Source organism: Coregonus lavaretus, assembly GCF_964263955.1.
Source record: "Coregonus lavaretus genome assembly, contig: HAP1_SCAFFOLD_93, whole genome shotgun sequence".
In the NCBI taxonomy this organism is placed as follows: domain Eukaryota; kingdom Metazoa; phylum Chordata; class Actinopteri; order Salmoniformes; family Salmonidae; genus Coregonus; species Coregonus lavaretus.
The window spans coordinates 388465-396955 of record NW_028163497.1 but is presented as its reverse complement, the minus strand read 5'-3'; the positions used below and the strand labels follow the sequence as shown (position 1 = coordinate 396955).

Sequence of the window (8491 nt, the reverse complement as noted above, 5' to 3'; positions counted from 1 at the left end):
TAAGGACAACTTGGTTGCTGATTGTCTCAAGGGTGGGCAGTCAAAAGGATTTGTGTTTTGCATTTAGCCAGTGCGTTGTCATGGATCACAATTTATTTTGACTGCACGTTTTTCTGTATTGGAGATGAGTTTTGTTTGGGCTCGTTCCAAGGGGACGAGAGTTCTAGAAGCTAATGAGTTTTAGGAAGACCAGAGTTCTAGAAGCTAGTGAGTTTTATGAAGACCAGAGTTCTAGAAGCTAGTGAGTTTTAGGAAGACCAGAGTTCTAGAAGCTAGTGAGTTTTAGGAAGACCAGAGTTCTAGAAGCTAGTGAGTTTTAGGAAGACCAGAGTTCTAGAAGCTAGTGAGTTTTAGGAAGACCAGAGTTCTAGAAGCCAGTGAGTTTTAGGAAGACCGGAGTTCTAGAAGCTAATGAGTTTTAGGAAGACCAGAGTTCTAGAAGCTAGTGAGTTTTAGGAAGACCAGAGTTCTAGAAGCTAGTGAGTTTTAGCAAGACGAGAGTTATAGAAACTAGTGAGTTTTAGGTCAGTAACTTATAACCACGGAACCACCCCAGACCTTTCATGCATAACTTAAAGCACCTGAGTATTAGATTTACTGCCAGGGTCTAGTATGTCACTGCCAGGTCTGATTTTCTCTTTGGTTTTGAGCCCACGGCAAGAAGGCACCAGAGCCTATTGTGGTAACAGGTTCACACTAGATAACACAACCACACAGTGCATGAAAAACACGAGGTGTGGCTAACGTTTGCAAGCTTGAGCTAGCTACCGAGCTAGCATACAAACTCGGTAGCACAGAGTAGATCCTCCATATGACGTTGAGAAATAGTGCATTGTGGGTAGTTTAGAAGATATCTGGAAATAAGTTAATAAATATGAAATAACGCAAAAACATAACTGTTTGAACTTAATAGGTAACCAGATCGTGACTACAACTAAGTTCCTAAGTCTTTAACCACACTGTGTTGTTACATTGGTGAGTAAAAACACATGCTTCCTACCCTTTAACTTTTTGTCTGAAAATAAAATCTACATTTTACTCAACTTCGTTACCCACTCCAGTCAGCAGATGGCGATGTGGGACTTTAAGGCTATGCTGCTAGTGTGACGTATAATCTAGTGGACGGGACGCTTCTTTCAACAGCAGCAACAGTTAGTCAGACACCTCGGTAGCTTGCTAGACAAAATAGCCCAACCAATAAAGCTCTTTAGACGCTTTCGTGTATATTTTCCACTGTGTTTTAAACCCACTTCTGTCGTCTAGTTAGTTATCCCATTTAATTTCATATTTACGGTGTTGTTGTTATTGTTCAGCTAGCTGGCTGGTTAAGTTAGCACTAGCCTAGCTAGCTAACATCCCCGACCATGAGGTCACTAAGCTACTCTCCTCCTGCTAAAGAAGAGGAGGTCTGCTGGACGGAGAAAGAAGCTCTAGTGAAAGAGGAGGATGAAGAGGAGGATGTTACAATACAAAAACAAGTAGAGGGTGAAGCTGTTACCGTGAAAGAAGAAGAGAAAGACGTTACAGTGAAAGAAGAGGAAGATGCGTTCAGAATGAAAGAGGAGGAGGATGTTACAGTGAAAGAAGAGGAAGACGCGTTCAGAGTGAAAGAGGAGGAGGATGTTACAGTGAAAGAAGAGGAGGCTCCCGTGTTTGGAGTGAAAGATGAGGAAGATGTTACAGTGAAAGAAGAGGAAGACGCGTTCAGAGTGAAAGAGGAGGAAGATGTTACAGTGAAAGAAGAGGAAGATGTGGGAGAGATAACTGTCACGTTGAAAGAGGAAGAGGAGTTTGGAGATCTGTTTAACACCAGTAAGTACCATCTTAACAGGGGCACAAAATCTGCAGTCGTTGAACCAATATTCAGTAAAGGGGCATTGTACTGAAGTTGTACACTTTAATGTTGTTCGGTAGGAATGGTTAAAGCTACACTGTTACGTGTAGATCATCAAGAGTGGACCATCAACAAAACGTTAACAATTGATTTTAATGCATCCAATGACTATGTCTGAAATACTGTAGTCCTCAATATCTCCTATTAGCCTTGCCCAAGATGTACTCTTAAAGGGGCAATCAGCAGTTTCTACATCCATTTTGGGACTCATACATTAATGATATGTACCCATTAATTCTTGAAGAAATCACTTATAAATGCCTCATGAGCTTAGTTCAACTGTCGTACCCCATCAGATCCCAAATAAGGTTTTTCTACTCCAATGTTTAGAAACAATGTAAATGTAAACCAACACTGTATAGCCTCAACATGGTTAAAACTATAATATTGATGTCATGGATGGTCAGTCCTTGCATCCATAGGTCTGTCTATGATTTTGAGAGTAGTTACATTTCTCCAGCCCCATCCCTCAGCTTTTTACCGAAACTGAGCAACTTTAAAGGGTGCCTGGGTAAGGCCAACATGTCACATATGTTCCAACTTCAATTCGTTATTTCTCAATTATGCTTTAAGATACCCATGTAAAATATATGTCATAAATACTTCCTCCTAAATGGATTCCATTTAGTGGAAATCCCCCCAAAGTCTTTTCTTGTTCTAGTTCCACGAGGAATCACACTTTCATTAAGTTTTAGCCCATTGAAGACCATTAAAAACTACAAGGCTAAATGACGCGTTACTTTCATAGCGTATTGTCTTCTGACAGGTGATGTCATTTTAACGCGACACGGGTGCTGTCGTGCTCTCCGACTTAAGACTGCTCAGCCTAAAGACATTCCATGAGAGCAAGATTAGATTTTAAAGCTCTACATGATTTTTTTTGTGAAAACTGACCTCAGGTTATTAAGGGATCTGGATTAAACCCAGTGCTGTAAAGTACTTAAGTAAAAATACTTTAAAGTACTACTTTAGTTTTATTGGGGGGGGGTATTTGTACTTTACTTTACTATTTATATTTTTGACAACTTTTACTTTTACTTCACTACATTCCTAAAGAAAATAATGTACTTTTTACTCCATACATTTTCCCCGACACCCAAAAGTACTCGTTACATTTAGAATGCTTAGCAGGACAGGAAAATATTATAATTCAGGAAAATTGACCAATTCACACACTTATCAAGACAACATCCCTGGTCATCCCTACTGCCTCTGATCTGGCAGACTCACTAACCACAAATACATGGTTTGTAAATTATGTCTGAGTGTTGGAGTGTGCCCCTGACTATCTGTACATTTTAAAAACAAGAAAATGGTGCCTTCTGCTTTGCTTAATATAAGGAATTAGAATTTATTTATACTTTTACTTTTACTTTTGATACTTAAGTATATTTTAGCAATTACATTTACTTTATATTTAGAACCAAATACTTTTAGACTTTTACTCAAATAGTATTTTACTGGGTGACTTTCACTTTTACTTGAGTAACTTTCTATTAAGGTATCGATACTTTTACTGAAGTATGACAATTGGGTACTTTTTCCACCACTGATTAAACCACATACGAAGACAGTTTTATCATGTGGAGGTTTCAAATCAGGTCTCTGTTTAACTAAATACTCTGTCTTTGGCAGGAGAGAGAACAGACTCTCACTCTGACAGCGGGAAGAGTCCTACAGGGGAACCAGACCCAGAGACGGCCAAACCAGTGAGACAACACCACTGCTCCCACTGTGGAAAGAGTTTTACTAAGCTACGGAACCTAAAAGAGCATGAGAGGACACACACAGGAGAAAAGCCTTACCACTGTTCCCAGTGTGGAAAGAGTTTTAGTCAGTTAGGGAGCCTGAAAATACATAAGAGAATACATACAGGAGAGAAGCCTTACCACTGCTCCCACTGTGGAATTAGTTTTCGCTGGTTAAGGAGCCTGAAGGAGCATGAGATGACACACTCTGGAGGGAGGAAGATCTACCACTGCCGTCAGTGTGGAAAGAGTTTTAACCAGTTAGGGAGCCTGAAAATACATACAAGAATACACTCTGGAGAGAAGCCTTACCACTGTTCCTGCTGTGGAAAGAGTTTTAGCTGGTTAGGGTACCTAAAACGGCATGAGAGAATACACACAGGAGAAAAGCCTTTCCAATGCTCCCAGTGTGGAATGACTTTTGCCTGGTTAGGGAGCCTGAAAACGCATGAGAGGTCCCACACAGGAGAAAAACCTTTCCAATGCTCCCAGTGTGGTAAGGGTTTTACCCAGTTAGGGAACCTAAAACAGCATGAGAAGATACACACAGGAGAAAAGCCTTTCCAATGTTCCCAGTGTGGAAAGAGTTTCACACAGTTAGGGAACCTAAAAGAGCATGAGAGGACACACACACAAGAAAAGCCCTACCAATGCTCCCTGTGTGGAAAGAGTTTTACCCAGTTAGGGGCCCTGAATAGGCATGACAGGACACACACAGGAGGGGATAAGATCTACCACTGCTCCCAGTGTGGAAAGACATTTAACTGGTTAAGGCACCTGAATAAGCATGAAAGGATACATACACAGGAGGAGAAGACATACCACTGCTCTCATTGTGGAAAGACATTTTCCCAGTCAGAGGACCTGAAATCACATGAGAGAATAGAGAGGCTGTGTTCTGACTTATGGTTTTGACTGAGAATTTGTGTTTTTGTTTATGCCACATGAAATCATTGTTTATCATTGTTTATATTAATTATTCCTCAAAAATAGGCCTGTTTTTGTATTTGGATACATTATCATATCTAACATCAGATTAAAATGTGTATTTTGTTTTGATGATACACTTTGATATATTGGATACCAGTATGAACCCTTAGATGTTCATCATATGATTTGGATATTTAAAAAAATTGCTAGTTGGGTCATTCCTAGTATCCGGTGCCTTTTGGACCTCATCACTTTTGGATATTTCTTTATATATATATATATATATTTTTTTTTTTGTACTCTATGAAAAAAAGTTACGTTTGCGTTTCAGAAAAACATATTGGTGCATCACCCTAACAGGGTGGAACCTAACAGGGTGGAACCTAACAGGGTGGAACTGTTGAGCCTAAATTATTCATAGCTCTGTGAGGGAGAAAGTTTTAAGCTAGCATAATGGTGAACACTTGAACGGGATTTTAACTTCTCTATCAAACATATTTTTACATTTAGAAATGTGATCAAATGTTATTTCTAATTTAGCCTGACAGGGTGGAAATGTATGAGTGGGACATACAGACTAACAACATGAATCAGTGCTTATATGTATGTAGCTTTGCACCAAATAAATTATGACGCTTCCTGAATGTGGTGTCATTGTAGGAAATTATGACGCTTCCTGAATGTGGTGTCATTGTAGGGAATGATGACGCTTCCTGAATGTGGTGTCATTGTAGGGAATGATTAGACAGAATTTAACTAGCACTATAAAATAATGAAGAAAGTTATATTTATCCTGGAAGTTGATCAATAACACCCGGGGATCAGTGGTGTCGTTTGGCCTGGGCTGGGATGTTTTTGATCCAGCCCCGAACATTTTGATGGCCAGTTTCCATAACCACACTGATAAGAGTTTCCATAACCACACTGATAAGAGTTTCCATAAACACACTGATAAGAGTTTCCATAACCACACTGATAAGAGTTTCCATAACCACAGTGATAAGAGTTTCCATAACCACACTGATAAGAGTTTCCATAACCACACTGATAAGAGTTTCCATAACCACAGTGATAAGAGTTTCCATAACCACAGTGATAAGAGTTTCCATAACTACACTGATAAGAGTTTCCATAACCACACTGATAAGAGTTTCCATAACCACACTGATAATAGTTTCCATAACCACAGTGATAAGAGTTTCCATAACCACAGTGATAAGTTTCCATAACCACAGTGATAAGAGTTTCCATAACTACACTGATAAGAGTTTCCATAACCACACTGATAAGAGTTTCCATAACCACACTGATAAAAGTTTCCATAACCACAGTGATACGAGTTTCCATAACCACACTGATAAGAGTTTCCATAACCACACTGATAAAAGTTTCCATAACCACAGTGATAAGAGTTTCCATAACCACACTGATAAGAGTTTCCATAACCACACTGATAAAGGTTTCCATAACCACAGTGATAAGAGTTTCCATAACCACACTGATAAGAGTTTCCATAACCACACTGATAAAAGTTTCCATAACCACAGTGATAAGAGTTTCCATAACCACACTGATATGAGTTTCCATAACCACAGTGATAAGAGTTTCAATAACCACACTGATATGAGTTTCCATAACCACACTGATAAGAGTTTCCATAACCACACTGATAAGAGTTTCCATAACCACACCGATAAGAGTTTCCATAACCACAGTGATAAGTTTCCATAACCACAGTGATAAGAGTTTCCATAACCACACTGATAAGAGTTTCCATAACCACACTGATAAAAGTTTCCATAACCACAGTGATAAGGTTCCATAACCACACTGATAAGAGTTTCCATAACCACACTGATAAAAGTTTCCATAACCACAGTGATAAGAGTTTCCATAACCACACTGATAAGAGTTTCCATAACCACACTGATAAAAGTTTCCATAACCACACTGATAAGAGTTTCCATAACCACACTGATAAGAGTTTCCATAACCACACTGATATGAGTTTCCATAACCACACTGATAAAAGTTTCCATAACCACACTGATAAGAGTTTCCATAACCACACTGATAAGAGTTTCCATAACCACACTGATAAGAGTTTCCATAACCACACCGATAAGAGTTTCCATAACCACAGTGATAAGTTTCCATAACCACAGTGATAAGAGTTTCCATAACCACACTGATAAGAGTTTCCATAACCACACTGATAAAAGTTTCCATAACCACAGTGATAAGAGTTTCCATAACCACAGTGATAAGAGTTTCCATAACCACACTGATAAGAGTTTCCATAACCACACTGATAAAAGTTTCCATAACAACAGTGATAAGAGTTTCCATAACCACACTGATAAGAGTTTCCAGTAGTGCTATGCAGTATATATATATATATATATACATAGTTTTTAATTACTGACAAAAATAACCAATACAATATGATGCACTAGGCAGTAGGCAAGAAGCCCCTGGAGTGACGCAGTGCCTGATGTGATTGGTTGAGAAGCCCCTGGAGTGACGCAGTGCCTGATGTGATTGGTTGGGAAGCCCCTGGAGTGACGCAGTGCCTGATGTGATTGGTTGAGAAGCCCCTGGAGTGACGCAGTGCCTGATGTGATTGGTTGGGAAGCCCCTGGAGTGACGCAGTGCCTGATGTGATTGGTTGAGAAGCCCCTGGAGTGACGCAGTGCCTGATGTGATTGGTTGAGAAGCCCCTGGAGTGACCCAGTGCCTGATGTGATTGGTTGGGAAGCCCCTGGAGTGACGCAGTGCCTGATGTGATTGGTTGAGAAGCCCCTGGAGTGACGCAGTGCCTGATGTGATTGGTTTGGAAGCCCCTGGAGTGACGCAGTGCCTGATGTGATTGGTTGAGAAGCCCCTGGAGTGACGCAGTGCCTGATGTGATTGGTTGAGAAGCCCCTGGAGTGACGCAGTGCCTGATGTGATTGGTTGGGAAGCCCCTGGAGTGACGCAGTGCCTGATGTGATTGGTTGGGAAGCCCCTGGAGTGACGCAGTGCCTGATGTGATTGGTTGGGAAGCCCCTGGAGTGACGCAGTGCCTGATGTGATTGGTTGAGAAGCCCCTGGAGTGACGCAGTGCCTGATGTGATTGGTTGAGAAGCCCCTGGAGTGACGCAGTGCCTGATGTGATTGGTTGGGAAGCCCCTGGAGTGACGCAGTGCCTGATGTGATTGGTTGAGAAGCCCCTGGAGTGACGCAGTGCCTGATGTGATTGGTTGGGAAGCCCCTGGAGTGACGCAGTGCCTGATGTGATTGGTTGGGAAGCCCCTGGAGTGACGCAGTGCCTGATGTGATTGGTTGAGAAGCCCCTGGAGTGACGCAGTGCCTGATGTGATTGGTTGGGAAGCCCCTGGAGTGACGCAGTGCCTGATGTGATTGGTTGGGAAGCCCCTGGAGTGACGCAGTGCCTGATGTGATTGGTTGGAGAGAGGCAGTGCCTGATGTGATTGGTTGAGAAGCCCCTGGAGTGACGCAGTGCCTGATGTGATTGGTTGGGAAGCCCCTGGAGTGACGCAGTGCCTGATGTGATTGGTTGGGAAGCCCCTGGAGTGACGCAGTGCCTGATGTGATTGGTTGGAGAGAGGCAGTGCCTGATGTGATTGGTTGGGACGGCTCCCCCCTCCACTACAGCGCCTGATGTGATTGGTTGGGACGGCTCCCCCCTCCACTACAGTGCCTGATGTGATTGGTTGGGACGGCTCCCCCCTCCACTACAGCGCCTGATGTGATTGGTTGGGACGGCTCCCCCCTCCACTACAGCGCCGGTTAGACGTCGATGTCATCACTCAGCAAAACGCCTGTCACTCAGTCAGCCTGCAGCAATAGTACAGAGCAAATATGGAGATTCAGAACTTCTTCCAAAAAAACTCTCCAATTTATATATTTTTCTTCT

General features: G+C 41.9%; 1 pseudogene across 1 annotated transcript; it reads left to right on the top strand.

Annotated features, from left to right (window-relative positions):
• Positions 1–1364: 1364 nt before the first annotated feature.
• LOC311118063 lies at positions 1365–4557 on the top strand (annotated as a pseudogene). Its single transcript has 3 exons — positions 1365–1812; positions 3530–3796; positions 4109–4557. The product of its transcript is annotated as an uncharacterized misc_RNA (transcript).
• The last annotated feature ends 3934 nt before the right edge of the window (positions 4558–8491 follow it).